Genomic DNA, 21,144 nt, shown 5'->3' on the forward strand with positions numbered 1-21,144 from the left:
AAAACAAGTATTGCACAAACCCCAGAAATACAATGTCAAATGAATACAACTTTGCAACAAAGGGAAAGAAAATAATAATAATCAAAATAGTCCACTAAGTAAAGGCAAGAGGATATTCCTGAATCAAAAAAATTAATAGAAACAAAGAAGAGGGGCAAACCATGCTGCATGTAAAAGCTGCATTAAAAAGTAGCACATTGCGAGTGGTGGAAGGCAGAGTGGGGGGGAGGCAGACCCCATGCGTTTCGTCACCAATGTATAATGTAATTTTCCAGTAACCAAAACCCTGTGCAAATGGACTGTAGCCAGAACAGAAGCCCTAAGAGTTTGCTTCCACCTAACTTATTGGAGTGTCTTTAGAGTAGAAGAGATTAATGAGTGGGCTGACAGTGTGTCATACAATCTCAAATTTTGCCTTGATCAGGTAATCCCTGAGGAACAAATCAAGTGCTTCTAGAACAACAAGCCATGGGTATCCAAAGATCTGAAGGCAGTACTAAACAGGAAAAAGGAAACCTTTAGGAAAAAGGACAAGGTGGCCTTGAAATCTAGAAACCAATAATGTAAAGGGGGTGTGCATAGAACACAAGAAAATAACGGGGCTAGACAAAAAAACTGAGCTAGACATAAGCAAGCAGCTGATAGATGACATGAACCTCTTTTTCAATCGGTTGTCAGAAGGGCCCCAGGACAAAGCAAGAACTGAAGTAAGAGCTTGCAGAACTAAACAGACATCAAGTAAACTCAAACGCGTAGTATCAAAAGTGAGCAAAGGGGAGGTACTAGACAAACTGAGGGCCTTCAAAGTTAACAAAGCTAGTGGACCAGACTAGATATGTCCATACATACTCAAAACTTGTGCCATGGAGCTCTGTAATGTGCTGGCGGATCTATTCAATGTTAGCTTAAGGCAGGTACAAGTACCAGTGGCCTGTAAAACCTTATGCATCAGACCATTGACCAAAATAAAAAAAAACGACTAGCCCAAACGACTACAGGCCGAGTGCTCTGACATCACACATAATGAAGTCCTGATTAAGCAACTAAAAGGGAATGTCAAGGGACGCCTGGACCTGCTCCAGTTTGCCTACAATGACGGGATAGACGTGGACGATGCAGTGCTGTTTCTGCTTCACAGGACATACTCTCACGTAGAGCACAGAGAAACCTCAGTCAGAATTATGTACTTTGGTTAAAGTTTTACTCTATTCTATTCATATAAGTGGTAGATTTTGGTTTAAATTTTTTGCAGTTATGTAAAAATAAATGGAAAATTTTAAAAAATTTTGAAAAATTTGCTATTTTCTGATTTCTAAATCTTATGCTGATCGTAGAGTTAATCTAACTACCCAAATTGGTTACAAACTAACCATAACCATATGTCTGATTTATGTTGACATAATTTTTTATATTGAGATTATTTAAGGTGTACAATTCTCAAAATTTGAAAGGAGATTTCAGATTCAATTATTTTTTAGGATAATTCATTTTTATTGGGGTTTTAATATTTCTATTTATTAGAAACTCAACACTTAACATCACATTTTTAAAACAGCACCACTCAAACTCTTCAAAACAGCTGTTGGTAAGTTGTTTGCCTTTAAGCACACCTCACAAGAATTAAAATAAAATGGTTCTATTTGGAATGTTTGCATTTTGACAATAAAATGATTATTTATCTCTTAAATTGACATGTTCATGGATAAAATGAGAAAAAACATCTCAGATTTTGTTGTGCAGTTTCCATTGAGTAGGGCATATGAATGCAGAGTACTATAGGAGCCTATAGGATTGCACAGAATGGAAGGAGAGCCATAAAGCTTTTGAAGGACAAATTGTGATGACGTTGTTTTCTGGTGCCATTATGCATTTGAAAAGTTTCTAAGTTGAACAGTGCCCCTCCCCCACAAATGATCTTATTTTGGAGCCTACACCACTCAGAGAATTTATCAAGGGTTATCAAGGCTTTGGCCCCTGAATTTTTATTTTTAGAAGGGGTAATGGAGAAAAACACTTCATGCCCAGTTTCTGTAGAATGCAGTAATATCCCACACATGGTCATAAACTGCTCTATGGGCTCAGAAAGGAAATGGGTGTGGGGGCACACACCCCCTTGAGGAAGCGACGGCGAAACGCGCGTCGGGGTGCTGTGGTGGTGGTCTGGGGCTAATCTGATCTGAGGCACAGGTATATTACTTTGACATTGTGTCTGACTTGATATTGAGTTTATATTTTCTGTGCCCGGTATAGCCCTTATTTTCATACTTATGGATTGATGTTGTATACTATTATGACGTGGTACTTTCTACTATGGTTATTAGACTGGCCACCACCATGCTGTTTGTTTTTGTGGTTTTAATGTGTATGTTTTTAATGTCCAATTTTTGATTGTCTATATGAATTAATAAAGGTGTATATTTTGAATTAATTTTTGGTACTTGTAGTATGACGTGTGATCTCATATGTTTTCTGTTGGTATTTATGATCCAATAAGGCCCTAAAAAGGAAAAAGGTCACTTTTACCCATAATTTTTTATAGCCACAAGGGATAAGAAATGTAAATACCCCCAAAAATGTGTAACACTATGGGGGGGATTTACTAAATGTGGCGCAAGCACGTCTATCGGCATCGGAGATCAGTCTCCACAAAGCACAGGCCGATGTATTTAAGTGGGGCAAGGCTGTTAGTAATTAATGGGTAGACAGAACTGAACAGTCTGGCGCCATAAAAATGCCATCAAAATACACATAAATGTGAAGGATAATGTGGAAACGTTAGGCCACGCCCACTTGCACAAAAAAAGACGGAGGTGTCGGAAATATCTGTTCATTCTGGCGCAAACTCATTATAAATGAACCGCAACAGTTCTGTGCCTAAAAAACATTAAAATCCTGGCATTTTTTGGCGCAGATGCAATAATACATGTGCCCTTATGTCTCCCGAGTGTAGAAGTACCCCACACGTGCATATAAAATGTTGTATGGGCACACAGTAGAAGGAAAGAGGGATGTTTGTCTTTTAGAAGCCAAATCTGTCAGAAATCCTTCACATGTGTCAGGATGCATTTGGAGCGCCCTAGTGGTATAAAACAGAGGAAAACCTGAAAGATTACCCTAATGGGTGGCCTTGGAGAATTTAGCAAGGGTTAATATGTGGTGTAGTCTAATACAAGAGGTGAAATGAGCATTTTGAACATACAGGTGGTTTCCAAATGATGTGCAATGGATGCCCAAGATGAAAAATTGCTAATATTTCTGGAAAGTTCAGTGCCCATTATGTGACGCCCCTTATGTGGTGCCCATTATGTGACACCCAGTTTGTGCCACTGTGAAATGTCAGTTCTCTGATTAGGGAACCATGTTTCCTGATATGAGAAAGACCCAACGTGTGTTCCTAAACGCTAGCAAGAAAATACAACAGGGCTCCAGAATGATAAAGCAAGATAGATAAAGAAAGATAAGAACGAATAATAAGAAAGAACTTGGAGAATTACAAAGGATCGGTAACAAATCCAGAGACTTGGCGGGGAAATAGGAAACCTAAATAAAAAAATAAAACCAACAAGTGACCCTAGTTTGCAAACTACATCCTGCAATGAACTAATCGAGGGGCATACAAATAATTCTTTTCCGGCCCAAATCCCACCGACGAAGGAATTGGTTAAAAATAGAGATGAGCGAGCACTACAATGCTCCAGTGCTCGTTATTCGAGGCAAACTTTTCCAGATGCTCGAGTGCTTGTCTCGAATAACGAGCCCCATGAAGACACCAGACATGGCCCTTCCACTTATGATTGTTGCTGTCCTAGACAACCACAATTTTTGCCGTATGTTGCTCTCATTCACCCCAGTGATGCCCATTTTGTCTGATATTGCTGATATCGGCTGGTCTGGATCAACCTCTCTGGTCCACGGGGTAGGATGGATGGCCGTCAGGAACAGCCACCATCTTGCCTCGATCACTGTGTCTGAACCGTGTTGGCAAGTCACTTCCAGCTGCACCACTCTATTACAGCGCGCGTCGTGAAAGGCTTTATAAGCTATACAATCTTTATTTATTTTTTTGGCACTTTGAACAAATAAGGGCTTATTTTTTGTGAGACGAAACACACTTTTAAAAAACTTCATTTTAGTGGGTTTTAGCATATTAATGTGATTTTATTAACTCTTTAATGTGTGGAGAAAAATAAAATCAATTCATGTTTCAGATTTTTAGCATTTTTTGGGGAGGAGTTCACTGTAGCATAAAAATAATCTTATCTTTATTATGTGGATCACTACGATTACGGTGATACCTCATTTATATAGTTTTACTTATATTTGTTCAGTTTTACTGAAGAAAAGCCAGAATAGAAAAAATTGCATTTGTTTTAGTATCGCCATTATGTAGCAGAATAACTTTAGTATTTTTTGGTTGACGGAGCTGGTTTTAGGCTTATCTTGTGCGTGACAAGTTGTCCTTTTCAGAGGTACCATTTTGGTGCTTGTACCTTATTAGAACATATTTTGTAAAGCGAATTGATAAAAAATATACATTTTTGGCAAGTTTTTCGGGGTTTATTTCTACAGCGCTCACTGAGCAGGTCCAATTATGATTATGATTTATTGTACAGATTGTTATGGACTTGGCGATACCAAATAGGTGGGTTTTTTGTGATTTGGTGTTTTTTGTACTTTATTACTTGTGTATAGGGAATTGGGGAGTTTGGGGGACTTTCACTTTCTTTTATTATTTAATTTTAATATTTTTACTGACATGTTGGCTTAAACAAGAGATCTTCTGAACAATAGAACAAGCATGTCAACTATAACACACACATCAATTCATGTCTAGAAGTGTATGCAGCTGTGTCCAAATCTTAACACACCTGCTTTCAAACCAGCCAAACACATGATAACATGTAAAACCACATGCATTCGAGACACATGCGTTTCTTGGATGCATTTAAAAACACAGCGAAAAACGCTATATATGAACCCACCAGAAATGGTAGGGTAATCAATATTTATCAAGGGAAAGAGCTATGCAATAAAATCAAAGTATCATACATTACCCTGTACATGTTCATCACTATGAGATAGATAAACATAAATTGCTCTTACACTGTACTTCACTTTTATAAAATATGCCAAATAATGTTAAATGTGTATGACATGCCATACCTGTAACAGATGCAATCAAGCTTTCCTATTGATAGATAACTTCTATAATGAATATATGCACAGTTTCATACACTACAACATTATGAAATACACTCACCAGCCACTTTATTAGGTACACCTGTCCAACTGCTCGTTAACACTTAATTTCTAATCAGCCAATCACATGGCGGCAATTCAGTGCATTTAGGCATGTAGGCATGGTCAAGACAATCTCCTGAAGTTCAAACCGAGCATCAGTATGGGGAAGAAAGGTGATTTGAGGCTTTTGAACGTGGCATGGTTGTTGGTGCCAGAAGGGCTGGTCTGAGTATTTCAGAAATTGCTGATCTACTGGGATTTTCACGCACAACCATCTCTAGGGTTTACAGAGAATGGTTCGAAAAAGAAAAAACATCCATTGAGAGGCAGTTCTGTGGGCGGAAATATCTTGTTGATGCCAGAGGTCAGAGGAGAATGGGCAGACTGGTTCGAGTATATAGAAAGACAACAGTGACTCAAATCGCCACCCGTTACAACCAAGGTAGGCAGAAGAGCATCTCTGAACGCACAGTACATCGAACTTTGAGGCAGATGGGCTACAGCAGCAGAAGACCACACGGGGTGCCAATCCTTTCAGCTAAGAACAGGAAACTGAGGCTACAATTTGCACAAGCTCATTGAAATTGGACAGTAGAAGATTGGAAAAACATTGCCTGGTCTGATGAGTCCCGATTTCTGCTGCGACATTCGGATGGTAGGGTCAGAATTTGGCATCAACAACATGAAAGCATGGATCCATCCTGCCTTGTATCAACGGTTCAGGCTGCTGGTGGTGGTGCCATGGTGTGGGGAATATTTTCTTGGCACTCTTTGGGCCCCTTGGTACCAATTGAGCATCGTTGCAATGCCACAGCCTACCTGAGTATTGTTGCTGACCATGTCCATCCCTTTATGACCACAATGTACCCAATATTTGATGGCTACTTTCAGCAGGATAATGCACCATGTCATAAAGCTGGAATCATCTTAGACTGGTTTCTTGAACATGACAATGAGTTCACTGTACTCAAATGGCCTCCACAGTCACCAGATCTCAATCCAATAGAGCATCTTTGGGATGTGGTGGAACGGGAGATTCGCATCATGGATGTGCAGCCGACAAATCTGCGGCAACTGTGTGATGCCATCATGTCAATATGGACCAAAATCTCTGAGGAATGCTTCCAGCACCTTATTGAATCTATGCCACGAAGAATTGAGGCAGTTCTGAATGCAAAAGGGGGTCCAACCCGTTACTAGCATGGTGTACCTAATAAAGTGGCCGGTGAGTGTATGTATCTCATTATACTGCACTGCCAAAAAAATGTTGTACATGTATGACAGGCTGTACCAGTCATTCAAGCTTCTTCCATGATGCAATAAAATAAAGTGATGCTATGGTTAATATCCATGTTCAGTACTGCAATAAGGAAGTAAAATGAATATAATTTGCATATTTAATGAATCTGAGTTTATATTTTCTCAGTATACAGTGTATAATAGGTATAAATATGTATGAACATATAAATAATAAATGTAAGTTCATATTTTATAAATATCCAGCACTTACTCATGTGGAATATAACTCCACATTATTAACCAATAGATACATCTCAACACTTTGGATGTCCAATGAGGGACACGTATGGCTTCTTTCCCTCCATATCATTTTCTTTTTAATTACAGGCTACCAAAATGACAGGTTATAATAATTTATTAATATATTAATTGTAAATATTTTATTATTTCTAAAAAGGGAATTATTTACATTAAGGATTTTGGTTAATACATAAACCAGCCATTTATACCACATATTATACCAGCTGTAAAGCAATGCATATTAATACAAAACATACGTAGTAAATAATTGATATAATATTTCACTAAAGTTAAATCGTTGAAGAGTTTGCAAAACAGTCAACCTGTGTGTTGTAGCTAAGCAACAGAATGGCTTAAAAATATATTCTATTTCAGGGGAAAGTATGACACCTACTGGGAACAGGCTAGATTTACAGAACCTTTTTCTATAAACCTACAAATGCAACACACTTTTTGTCATAAAATCTAGACAATACAGTGTTATACACCAGGTTTAGCAGTTTCTCATGCTGGATAAAAAATCTGACATAAGTTTAGAGTTGCATTAACACTTTGCATTTGCATTACAAACCCAATGTAAGTGGGTGAGGCTGAGCCCGATTACATATGTGTTTTCATTGAAACACATGCGATTGGTAACGAGCACCACATTTTTTACATGTACACAATTCAAAACATTGGGTGCTTGTTACCGATTGCGTGCATTTCAATGGAGGTTTCTAAACACATTGGGACACATTTACTAAGGGTCCGTGGACCGTGATTCTGTCGGGTTTTCCCGAATTTTTCCTTTTTGCGCCAAATTGCCCCGGGTTTTTGGCGCACGCGATCGGATTGTGATGCATTGGTGCCGGCTTTCATGCAACAATAATCAGGGCGGGGGGTTGTGGTTGTCAGACAACCTGACTGATTCAGACAAACCGCAGAATTTAAAATACAAATGTGCCCAATGGGGCACATTTACTTACCCGTCTGGAGGAGTTCACCGAAAGTGCATTGTCCGCATAGAATGCACTGTGCTGCGATTCACTAAGATCGTGCGCCCGATATCCTGCATGTGTCGCTTCCCCACTCAGGTCCAACGGAGTTAACCTTCTTCTTCATGGTGTATGTAAATGCTTGATCTTGTGACATAATTTGAATGTTAAATCCTGCACTCAGTCTGAAAAAGTCGGATCGCCTGACATCGCGTCTGATCACGTGTGACACAATCCCCTTTATATACCTGTGAAAACATCGGAAAATCCAACGAAAATGCGGCCGCGGCCCCTTAGTATATATATGCATCAGTGTGTTAATGCAATCCTTAAGGCCCCTTTTCACACTTGCGTTTTTCACGTGTTCTGCTCATGCTTTTCAAGTGCAGAACTTGAATTGCACTCTGACCCATTGCAATCAACAGCCTTTTTCAGACTTGCTTTTTTTTTCACGCTTACACACGCATTATTTTTAACACACGTTTAAATCTCAGCATGCTGTACTTTTGCAAGCCACGTGTGTGAAAAACGCACCATACAAGTCTATGGAGCTTCATCAAATTGCACATGGCACTCTGAGACACATGCAAGTGCAATGCGTTTTTCACTGATCAATAGGCATAGAAAGGATAGACCACAGTCCTGAGTCTTTTTCACACGCGTTATGTGCACATGAAAAACGCATACTCTGACTGAAAATTGATTGAACTCTGATGCAAAATGTCAGTTTTTCACTGTCCAAACACTGATTGCTTTATGATTAGACTCGTGATCTGCAACGCAAGTGTGAAAGAGGCCTAAGACTGTCTAGATTGCAAATCTTATTGGCTCACGGTGTTGTCAGACGATAGAATTTTGATTCCGCTTTGAAACAGAATCACAAGCATGTCTTGTTAAGAAGCGTAAACAGTAGTGGATTATAATATAGGTGTTTTGGGCAGTAACCTGGGGCCGAATCCTTCTAAGGAGGCCCATGGCCAACCGAATAACCAACCAAATTTTATACTATGAAGGACACCTTTGAAGGTCCTCCAAATGTCCTGAAACTGAAGATTGAAAAAAGGCAAATAGGACGCATCCTCAAGGCTTGATTCTAGTACCATAAATACGGAGTGAATATCAAAGAGAATTTCGTATGAAAGCGACCACACACCCCTCATCGTGTTGGAGCCTCTTGATGTATCTGGCAGGCGCATGGCGCGGCTGGCGAGCAGATCCGACCTGGCATAGTTTATACAGCAAACGAAAGTGTCTGTTAATACAAAATAGAATGTTAAAGAGAACCTGTCAGGCAAAATAACCCCCCTAAACTAAATATATTTTCATAAACTGCCATTAGAAAGCATTGCCTCTGTCCCTTCATTGTCCCTCTACATGCCTGTACAGTTAAGCAATGAGGTCCTAAAGCTGTATGCAAATGACCTGTGAAATGTCCAATGAGTCATTAGCATATTGAACTGTCCAGCTTATTCATGAGTAGGAGGTACAGCCACACTCCCAGTGCATGACTGACAGTCTGTATAATGATGTGAGGCTGTATAATGATGTGCCTCCTGGTGCTGGCGGCCACTCCCCCTGCAGCCTGTGTGTGCATGTGTGTGTGTGTATAGGAGAGATACAACAGCTCCAGGCAGCCAAGTTATAGCAGAACATGTCAGGTACTTGTGTGCAGGGCCGGCGCTATGGGTAGGCAAAGTGGGCAATTGTCAGGGGCCCCTGAAAGAGGGGAATATCTTTCAAATGAATCTTGAATTTTGTTTCTAGGTGCCATGGATCCAGAGATACAGGTTTAAGGTGAAAATATCAGGTGCAATTTTTTTATATATAAAAATCGCTCCTGACGGCAGTTTAACAGTTAATATCTCCATTTTCCTGACACTTAGAAACAGAAAACACAAAGAGGAGACTATCTTCTTTAATAGGAAAAAAAAAGTGAGGTTCTATGTGTCACAGTGCCAGATACAGCCCCTGAAAGTGTAGCCCCCTCCAGATTCTTAGCCATGAGGCTGCTGGGAGAATTTGCTGCACACAGAAGCTGCTGCACCTCACAGATAATGGAAATATTCACTTTATATGTTACTACAATCTGATAAGGAATAATATCAACTAATATTCATGTTTTTAACCCTTTTCTTTGCAGAACTATCTAAGAACACTCTTATTGCCTTTTATTTCGTGATTTTTTTTTTTTTTTTGTGAAAATTGACTGATACAATGAACATTCCATCCTCTTCGCCTAAAGTGGCTACACGTTAACACCGCGACCCAGAACATGTCCATAAAGTTATATGTAACACCAAAAACACACACATGTTCTGGAATAAAGTTTTATTTCACACCATCCTCCATTATTTACACCTATGTTATGATGTTCTCACTCAAATTCTTATGAAGCGTGGAGGGTTCTGTTGTGCGGATAATACAATGGCGCACATCTAAACGTGACTTTTATTATCTCATTAACTTGGTTTATGGATATACAGTTATTTCTTTGGGTTACCATTGTGTAAGGGAACATACAATGATAGATCTGTGTGACGCTGTCACAGTTTGGTGTCCCCTGTGGATTTAACATTCTCTTTGCTGCATATTTGATGAATATACACATGTGGGGTCTGTATGATCTACTCACATCTTGCTGTTTTAGGAAAGTATATTTTCTTTATATAAGTATCAGGATTTGTACATATTTTAGAGGAAATTTTGAATGTTAATTGCCAAATGCATCGCCTGGTTGTCTGATTTCTAAATTATATAGGTTTTTTGGCGCCTTTACTCTTTAATCTGTTTTATTACTATATTTTGCAGGCTGTGACTGTCTTAAAATTTCTAGCTCAAAGCAGATATCTAGTTATTTCAGTTTAAGAGATATTATTTGGATTCATTTATGTGAACATATCAATATGGGACATTTGTTAACTGTACACTTGTTAATCTATTACATTTAGGAGATGTAAAGGTAAATATTTTCTGTTTGGAGAACATTATTTGCCATCAAAGTCAAATTGAGTATTTTTTTTAATAAAATGTTTCAGTTTGAATCAAAATTGCATGAAGTCGCCTATGTCTATAAACTCTTAATACAATTTTGAAAATGGGGCAAGTGTCTGCTGTCAGAAAATATGTGGTTTGTTGGTTTTTCTTAAATTCTTTTTGTAATTTTTGATTTTTATTTTTAAAAGTTGCTCTGGTCAATAACGCATCAAAATATCCAGAAATGCCGGGTGGTGAAAGTGTTAATACCCCCTTGTTGAATTCCTGGGTGGAGATGCTTATCTATCTGTCTAGTTATCTATCTCATTTAATCTGACCATTTATATATCTCGCCTTTTCACTATCTATTTATTAACCGATCTTCTATTTCTCTTCTACTGTATTTATCTCTCATATCTATCTACTGTATATATCATCTACTTTATAGTTCTGCATCTAGAAATCTCTAGATTTCATATTTATCTTCCATCATAATAATTATAATTAAGAATTCTTTATTTATATAGCGCGTACAGATTACGTAGTGCTGCACAGAACTTGCCAAATCAGTCTCTGTACCCATGGGGCTCACAATCTAATCAACCTACCAGTAATTTTTTGGAGTGTGGGAGGAAACCGGAAGACCCGGAGGAAACCCACACAAACACAACATACAAACTCTTGGCAGATGCTGACCAGCACTGCAAGGCTGTAGTGCTAACCACTGAGTCACCGTGCTGCCCATCAATCTCCCTATATCCTATAAAATTCTCCCATATTACAGTTTGTTTTACCATACTAAAGGGAGACTCTTACTGACTGTGACTGGCCATAAAATAGTTTTATTTTGGGGCCCCCTTTTTTAGTTTTGCCAGGGCCCCACTTTTTCTAGAACCGGCCCTGCTTTTGTAGCTGATGTCTGTGTCTCACACATATGTATTAGGAGGATGCAGCATGTCAGCAGATTCAGCACACACACTAGTAATGCTTTACTATACATTACACACAGACATGAGCAGGGGGAGGAGAGGTGAGGGGGAACAGGGGTGACATCACTACCTCTGACCATGGGACCAGCCTCATTTACATAATAAAGAAATTATGATTTTACAATAATTAATGTATGAAATGACTAGATAAAGGCTGGGATGGGATCCATGTGAGCTGCTCCAACAGGTAGTAGTGACAGGACAAGTGACACAGACCTGATGACAGGTGTCCTTTAAACACCAAAATGGAAACGAGTGTGGATTCTCCCTGCTGATATCTACTCTGTTTTCTGGCTTTCTCTTGCAGTCCAATTTAGCACTGTACTGCCTTCTTGTTTTGACTTGTTCTCTGGTTTGTTGCATTTTCAATAGCCAGCAGTAGAAAACAGCACTAGCTCTGTGTAATGAGAAAAATTGTCCAATAATACATACTCTCACCCTGGGTTGGACATCACTGGCTAGCACTTTATACAGGGGCGTCGCTAGGTCAAAAGATCCGGGGCCCATGCCCCGGATCTTTTGGCCCGTGCCCCGAATGTCCCGGTGTCCGGGCAAATTATCTCAGCACTGTAGTGGAAAACAGAGCCGCCGGCTCCGTTCTCCACTACAGGGAGCAGGAGACGCGATCTCACAGCGTCTCCTGCTTCAAGCAGCTCACGAAAGCTGCCGGGAGCAGGAGACGCCGGGTGATGACGTCACCGCGCGAGAAGACAGATGGAAGTGAGAGAGAAGACTTGGGTGAGTATGTTTGTTTTTTTAATGATACAGTGGAGGGGGAGAGAGCACATTGAGGAGACTGTGGCGACCATTACAGGGGGCTAAGAGGACCTGGGAAGGGGGGCTGTGGGATACATTACTTTACATTACATTTACACTTTACATTATAAGCTTTGGGCATTACAGGGGGCTTTGAGGACATAGGGAGGAAGCTGTGGGGACATTAATCATGGCTGGGGACATTAAAGGGGGGCTATGAGGACATGGGGGACTTAGGAGGACATTATTTGTGGCTGGGGGGAACTTCTTAGAGGGGGCTATTGGTGACATTACAGGGGGCTGCGGGAAACATAACAAGAGGCTGCGGGGGACATTGCAGGGGGCTGCGGGGGACATTGCAGGGGGCTGCGGGGGACATTGCAGGGGGCTGCGGGGGACATTGCAGGGGGCTGAGGGGGACATTGCAGGGGGCTGAGGGGAACATTACAGGGGGCTGTGGGGGACATTACAAGGGGCTCCGGGGGACATTGCAAGGGGCTTCGAGGAACATTGCAGGGGGCCTCAAGGAACATTGCTGGTTGTTGCGAGGAACATTGCTGGTTGTTGCGAGGAACATTGCTGGTTGTTGCGGGGGACCTTACAGTAGTCTGCAGAGAACCTTTCAGGTGGCTGCGGGCAACCTTACAGGAGGCTGTGGGGGACATTATAGGAGGCTTTGGGGGCGTTTCAGGGGGCTTTGGGGGACATTAAATGGGGCCTTACAGTGGGCTGTGGGGGACATTACAGAGGGCTATTAGGACAGCTGTGGGGGACCTTATTTGTGGCCGGGGGCTTTACCTTACAGGGGGCTGAGGGGGACATTACTGGTGGCAATAGCATTGTCCGGCATGGTGAGGACACTTTTGTGTCACTGTGCCATCGCTGGAAAACAAATCTTTCCAGTAACAAAGGCCTGGCTGCACGGCTTCTTATGGACAGGGAAGGAGTGAGGAGCACTTGTCCCCCCCCCAGCAGTCCTGGCCCTGGCAAAGCATATATGTGTGTGCGAAAGGGGCGTTATAGTAAAGGAAAGAAAGTGTTAGGGGTAGCAGCAGGATAACACTGTTTGGGGACCAAGATGTCTGTGTGGTGAACTTCACAGGGAAGACGTGGCTGAAGAGGAGACATGGTGATGCCTGGCCTAATGGAGAAGATAGAGAGAAAGGACACGTCACCTTGTGATGAAAAAGGTAGGGATTTCTTCAGTGTTTTCTGTAGCTGTATATGTTAGGTACAGTTGTTATTGGCACAACTACATGTGAAGTAGGTTATGTACATGAGTGAATACTACAAAAAATTCGGTACATATGCATTGGGGCCCGTGCCCCGGATCTTCTGTGACCCTGACTTTATACATATGCAAACATGAATTTTATGCATTTTCTTAATGGAAAGGTAATAACCAGGACCGAGATGAGGAGTAAGTAAGAGTAGGCAATTGACTAGGGCGCTATCCCCTGCCTTCTATCCTGTGGCAGGCTGTCAATAGTAATTAGTGTTCTGCTCATCTTTAAGACACAAATACTGCTGGTTACTAGATGCGGGCAGCAAGAGGTTGCCACTGCCTGTGACCTCTGCTTAAACAAGGTGGTAACGTTTCCTGAGTAATAGAGAGTGATAAAGAGGACAACAAGATTACACTGCTGCCAGCACCCTGGAAGAGAAGAGTGCAGGAGTAAGGAGGAGGCTGCAGGGAGTGCAGATAAAAGAGTACCGATTGTTTTTGTGCTGTGCAAAGAGTAAGCCCCTTGCTTCGCCTTTAACGGCATTCCAAGGAGCAAAAAGTCGGACCGAGCCCTCATTGTCTTTAACCTCCCCAAGTACATTTAAAAATTCCAGTTTATTTTCATGTATTTTGTGTGTAAATATCATATTCAAATTATTTTCATTACAGTCAGTCCACGGGTTACATACAAGATAGAGTCCATAGGTTTGTTCTTAAATTGAATTTGTATGTATGTTGAAACTGTATATTTTATAATTGTAAATCCAGACAAAAATTTTTTTTTTGCCCCAGTGACAATCGAGTTTCAAAATTTTTTGCTGTAATTGGACCAAGGATTATCAATAAAGCTTTAGTACAGACACCTTACAGATGATCATCGCAGCCTGGGACTAATGTAAAGCATCCAGAGAGCTGCACCAGAGGTCACAGTGGGAAGGGGGGTCCGTCTTTAACTAGGGGTTGTCTGCAAGTCGGGTGTCCTTAAATAGAGGTCCAACTGTATTTTGGTAAATTGCCATGTCTCTAAACAGTTCCTCCGTTCTGGATCAAATCATAAAAACTTTGTCCTATATTCTCATATATATAATCTAAGCGGCATATATATTTAGGTCTAAAATCTTTTATACAAAAAAGAAACAAAAATGTATAAAAATAAAAACAAGAGAATAATATAAGAGAATAATATGTAGAAGTGACTTATGCAAAAACTGCTTAAATTTTAGCAGTAGGTGTTTATAACTATGTGATTGTTAATGCTGGTCATAACAACTGTATATGTTATAATGTTTTGGCCATCATGTTGCATATGTAAAAAGATTCCCTAGTGGTCTTGTTATACAAAAGTTATAGATTTTTAAAAGTGGGGAGCGAAAAATAAACAAAAAAAGACTGGGACGCGAAGAGGTTAACTATGGCTCAGCAATTGATTCATTTATTTAAAATATTTGATTAGTTTGCCATTAAAGTGGCTTACCATTTTGTTTCTGCACATACTGTCTGCTAGCTTACAAAAATGAGATTTATTTTTTTAACTGTATTGTCAAGCCCTAAAATAAATCCTTACTAAACTACCAATAGCACATAGCAGGGACAAGAAAGCAAGTAACAAGAGTGGAGATTCGGTTATATGGAAAGATCAAATGTCTTGTAACTATTCTAACAGTATATGATGGGTGCTCTGACAAAATAGTACGAAGCAGTAAAGCAATGTGATAAGTTTGGGACACTACTGAGAAGTCTCTTGGATTTCAAAATTTCAACATTTAACTATGCTGATAGATAATTCATATTAACTTTTCAGTAGTTATGTATTCAAAAATTAAGAAATCGTCTTAATCCCTGCAGCTACTCTAAGCATTCACATGATGGTGCTCCAAAACCACAGGATTGCATATTCTCATTGTCAACTCAGATATTAGGAGGCACTAGGCAACAGGATTTTAATATTTCTAATATTGTCCTATTTGTTACATTATTATCTTTTTACTCACTATGAAACATTCAAAAAATGAATAGAAAAATAGAATTGAGGCAAATGCCTTCTGACAAAACTTTACTGATTCAATTTATAATAATTATTTATGATTACAATTTAAAATATTGTAAAAAATTAATAGGAAAAAAAACAGGATACACATTTAAATTTATGGCGTTTGCTCCCTTATTATTTGGTTTCATAGACAAAGCTAAATGATTTACAGTTTCCTTAAATGAAACTGCCCAGTGGTGAACTGATTTCTGTGTGTACCGCTTATGAAATCCCAAGCAATAACCTGTCATGTATAGCCATGTTGTTGATATAAATGGCTATTTATGTACTATGTGGACATTCAGATCCAAGAAATGTAACATTTATGCTTTAGCAGTTTAAATAAATTTCTGCTATTTTGATACATGGAGAAGCTAGATCAACCAGAACAACTGTCCAAAGAATGAATTTCTAACTGCCAAAATGCCAGGAAATTAGCCATTTGCAATCACAATATATTATCCTTTTTATGTCATATTGTCACCATAAACAATGAAGTAGCCTTTCAAACAGTGCTTTTTATATTTCCTAAAACTTAGAGTCCCTTCATATGCAATCATGATTAGTGATTGCGAAATTCGTAGAGATTTTGGTGGATACAGCCCCTATAAGCCCTGAAGCCAAACAGACGCTGGTGTTCAAGCTTCATTTTTGGCAAAAATACAGCAACTGGTTGATTGACTGAGCAGCCCCTTAGCAACCACAAGCGTGTCCTCTGTGGACATGTCTGTAATTGTCCAGGCAGGACATGTAACTCGGCTGTATTAGAGTCACATGTCAAGGCGCCATTACAAACAGGAGACAGAGCTAGGGAGAGGTTACTGAATTGTCAGTCAAACAGGTAGGTGGATATCTGAAAGAATACTGCTGATTACAGAAGGCAGAAGGAGGGGGTAAATGCAGAGGGAGCAGGGCAGGAGGGTGAAACAGTGTAACAGTCTGGAAAGACAGACAACGGAGAGTCTGGTTTTCCCCAGAGCACTTCTGGATTATTACCTGCATTTTAAAAGTCGATTTTATTAGGAAGGAGGCAATGGATAACAAATATAAGATGATTAACACAGTCACACAGTAATTACATATTGCATTACAAAAACAGCAGAAGCTATTCAGTACCGCACTGTGTTAACAGACCTTGAATGCTCAGGACTCCATGTTGTTTCAGAAACTGTCCGAGAGTGAGTAGGCGGCTAATATATATATATATACAGTATATATATATATATATATATATATATATTATATAGCCCAAGCGCTTCTCAGCTTCCCTGGATTTTAATATATGCAAGCCTCCTCCTGCTGCTGGCCGGGGAATTGAGGTCAGAGGGCGGGTTTGTGGAGAGAGTGAGCTCTCTCCTAGTTTCCCATCTGCCAATTCCAAGAAGGAGATAAAGCTAGGGAGAGGTTGCTGCTCTTAATAGGGTCAGTCAGAAAGGCAGGAACTTCTCAAAAACCTAATTATTTGCTGTATGATGACTCCCCTAGCCAGGATTCTGTGGCCTATCTTCCTGCCTCTGCCCCAGGAGCAGAGATAGAGTTCAAGGGTTTTATTGGAGGATGGGGGTGTAGACAATGGACTACCAGATGATGTTCTAGACCTAACGTGGGTGGAAAGCAGTGATTATTTTGTGATTTATTCTCACAGAGTACAGAAGGCAGAACACATGTAATTTGCATGCTATGCCACTAGTTCCTAAAGTGTGGCCAAAACCAAAAACAATCTGAGCACCTCATATATGACCAGCAACCTGCAGAGTATGAGCTAAGTTGCATTGGCTGAGACACAAACAAAATTGGAAGAAAATGGAAAATGAAAATTTTTTAAAAAAAGCATGGAAACACCTAAGGCTCCCCCTGCTGCTTCAGTAGGCCCAGCCTTTTCCACTGCAGATGGAGGATATGACCACCATCACAATCACCAGGCCTGTCCACATTATCTGTTCATTTTTCCATCCCAAATAATGCATATAAAGTGTGAGTTTGGCCTATTGCGTGCAGAAGCCCTGCTCCTGAATAAGAGTTTATCCAAATAGCTGGCCTTTGAAATGCTCCCAGGAAAGCTTTAAAGTTCTGATGGGCGTGGCTGTTCCACAGTATGAAGTTCCCAGCCACCACTACTTTTCCTGGCAGGCAGTCCCCACCCTGCACCAACAGGTTGTGGACTGCGCAATGCTATTATAACCACAGTGCACTACTATTCTGCTTCTCCTCTCCTGCTTCCCATCCAGTCACCACAGCGCCCACACCACCACTTTGGCAAAGCCATGGAGAAACTGCAGTAAAAGCAAAAAAAGTATATAATACAGCTCACCCTGATTGTATCAATGTTGAAGAGATGTCACAGAAATCAGCACAGATATCCACCAACCTTTGGAGTGCAAATTCGCGTAGCCTGCTAGAACTGCAGGTAAAAATCTTTATTAATCCAAAGTAACGAGGGACCACGGCACTTCCTTAAAACAATGCAATTCTTTATTTCTTCATGTTAAAACATCAAGGAATTAGGTAGGAGTCAAGCTTACACATTTCGAGCTCTTAGTCATGGCATAAACTCTGAAGTAACAATGTAAAATATTTAACACATACAATAACCAATCCCTATGTGGGGGGTGTGTACTGCCAGAATGATGATTCGCCACAGGGGAAACACTTCATGCATAGCGCGTCACTGGACCCAGCAGACATACTTTCATAAACAGGTGATTTCCACATATATAATAACATTGTTTGATGCAAGTGCAACATCCCCCACCGGGGCCTAGCCCTTGAGGTGAGGCCTGGAGTCAGCCGGGACCCGCGGTACCGGAGTGGCTGGCGGTTGCGGCCTAAGCGCGCTATTGTCACGGTGCTTGGTACGGGGGAACCGGAGGGCTGTCCTACAGCCTGGCAGGTCTCCAGCAGGGTGGTGTTGGCAAGAAAAGATGAGGGAGAGGCTGCTATAGCGGATCTCCCTGGGGCAACCCCTTAATGTCCCGAGTGTGAGTCTCTGGGTGATGGACAGGGTGCCGGTGATGAAGGCAGCCGTATTAGCAGGGACCAGACGGAGACAGAAGTTGAAGAAAACAACTTACAGTTCTTTATTTGAACCGCAGGAACCGCAGCAAACGTGCCTTTAACAGGTAGGTAGGATGCCGAGATGTGAGTTGGAGGGAGCCTCAGGAGATAGTTCACCAGCCTGGATGTAGAGGGCAGGCTGGGAGGCAGCTGTGTCCTGGTAGGAAGCTTCAGCTTGTCCTGTAGGGCTTCAGGTATCACCTTTAAAGGTAAGATGATACCCCTTTTCCTCACTACACTAACTCTAGTCTAATGCTCCACTCTTCAGAGGCAGGGGCTAGGCTCTTCCTGCTCTGGTATGGGCTAGACAGAGATTACTCACTCACTCACTGATTCTCCTAGGATTCCACACTAGAATAATCATCTAATGTCCTGATCTGAGCTGAGCTCAGACTAAACTGTTCTCCAGAACATTCCTGGCCAGAGGTCTTATTACCTTCCTTTGGTCAGGTGGTGGCTGCTCCTCCAATCACATCTCAGCTTACAGAGCACAGGATGTAACACAAATCATTGGATAACAGCATCTTGCATTATACAAAATACTTAACCTCTGCCTTGCCAGGCAGGATTCACCACTGCAATATCCCTATGTCCTATCAGAACCATGTTGGGATTACATGCAGGTGGGACGTATTCGCAAACCCTACCTCGCCATTGCATCGGCGAGGGTGTTGCATACCCCGGGGGCAATTGAAAGAGCCGCCCTCGGCTCGACTACAGATGTTTTGAGGGGGCAGAGGTGGCTAAGGGCACTTCTGGGAAGTGCAGGCTATGTGAGGTGTAGGGACAAACCGCCCATGGTCCTGGAGACAGGCACCTGGGTTGGTGTCGGACTAAGACAAAGATGAGGGAGAGGCTGCTATAGCGGATCTCCCTGGGGCAACCCCTTAATGTCCCGAGTGTGAGTCTCTGGGTGATGGACAGGGTGCCGGTGATGAAGGCAGCCGTATTAGCAGGGACCAGACGGAGACAGAAGTTGAAGAAAACAACTTACAGTTCTTTATTTGAACCGCAGGAACCGCAGCAAACGTGCCTTTAACAGGTAGGTAGGATGCCGAGATGTGAGTTGGAGGGAGCCTCAGGAGATAGTTCACCAGCCTGGATGTAGAGGGCAGGCTGGGAGGCAGCTGTGTCCTGGTAGGAAGCTTCAGCTTGTCCTGTAGGGCTTCAGGTATCACCTTTAAAGGTAAGATGATACCCCTTTTCCTCACTACACTAACTCTAGTCTAATGCTCCACTCTTCAGAGGCAGGGGCTAGGCTCTTCCTGCTCTGGTATGGGCTAGACAGAGATTACTCACTCACTCACTGATTCTCCTAGGATTCCACACTAGAATAATCATCTAATGTCCTGATCTGAGCTGAGCTCAGACTAAACTGTTCTCCAGAACATTCCTGGCCAGAGGTCTTATTACCTTCCTTTGGTCAGGTGGTGGCTGCTCCTCCAATCACATCTCAGCTTACAGAGCACAGGATGTAACACAAATCATTGGATAACAGCATCTTGCATTATACAAAATACTTAACCTCTGCCTTGCCAGGCAGGATTCACCACTGCAATATCCCTATGTCCTATCAGAACCATGTTGGGATTACATGCAGGTGGGACGTATTCGCAAACCCTACCTCGCCATTGCATCGGCGAGGGTGTTGCACAAGTTTGCCTACAAACAAAAAAAAAAAAAATTAAAAAAAAAAAAATATATATATATATATATATATATATATATATATATAACTCACCGGCCACTTTATTAGGTACACCTGCCAAACTGCTCGTTAACACTTAATTTCTAGCCAATCACCAATCTAGCCAATCACATGGCGGCAACTCAGTGCATTTAGGCATGTAGACATGGTCAAGACAATCTCCTGTAGTTCAAACCGAGCATCAGTATGGGGAAGAAAGAGATTTGAGTGCCTTTGAACGTGGCATGGTTGTTGGTGCCAGAAGGGCTGGTCTGAGTATTTCAGAAACTGCTGATCTACTGGGATTTTCACGCACAACCATCTCTAGGGTTTACAGAGAATGGTCCGAAAAAGAAAAAACATCCAGTGAGCCGCAGTTCCGTGGGCGGAAATGCCTTGTTGATGCCAGAGGTCAGAGGAGAATGGGCAGACTGGTTCGAGCTGATAGAAAGGCAACAGTGACTCAAATCGCCACCCGTTACAACCAAGGTAGGCAGAAGAGCATCTCTGAACGCACAGTACGTCGAACTTTGAGGCAGATGGGCTACAGCAGCAGAAGACCACACCGGGTGCCACTCCTTTCAGCTAAGAACGGGAAACTGAGGCTACAATTTGCACAAGCTCATCGAAATTGGACAGTAGAAGATTGGAAAAACGTTGCCTGGTCTGATGAG

This window comes from Engystomops pustulosus, chromosome 1 (genome assembly GCF_040894005.1).
Source record: "Engystomops pustulosus chromosome 1, aEngPut4.maternal, whole genome shotgun sequence".
In the NCBI taxonomy this organism is placed as follows: domain Eukaryota; kingdom Metazoa; phylum Chordata; class Amphibia; order Anura; family Leptodactylidae; genus Engystomops; species Engystomops pustulosus.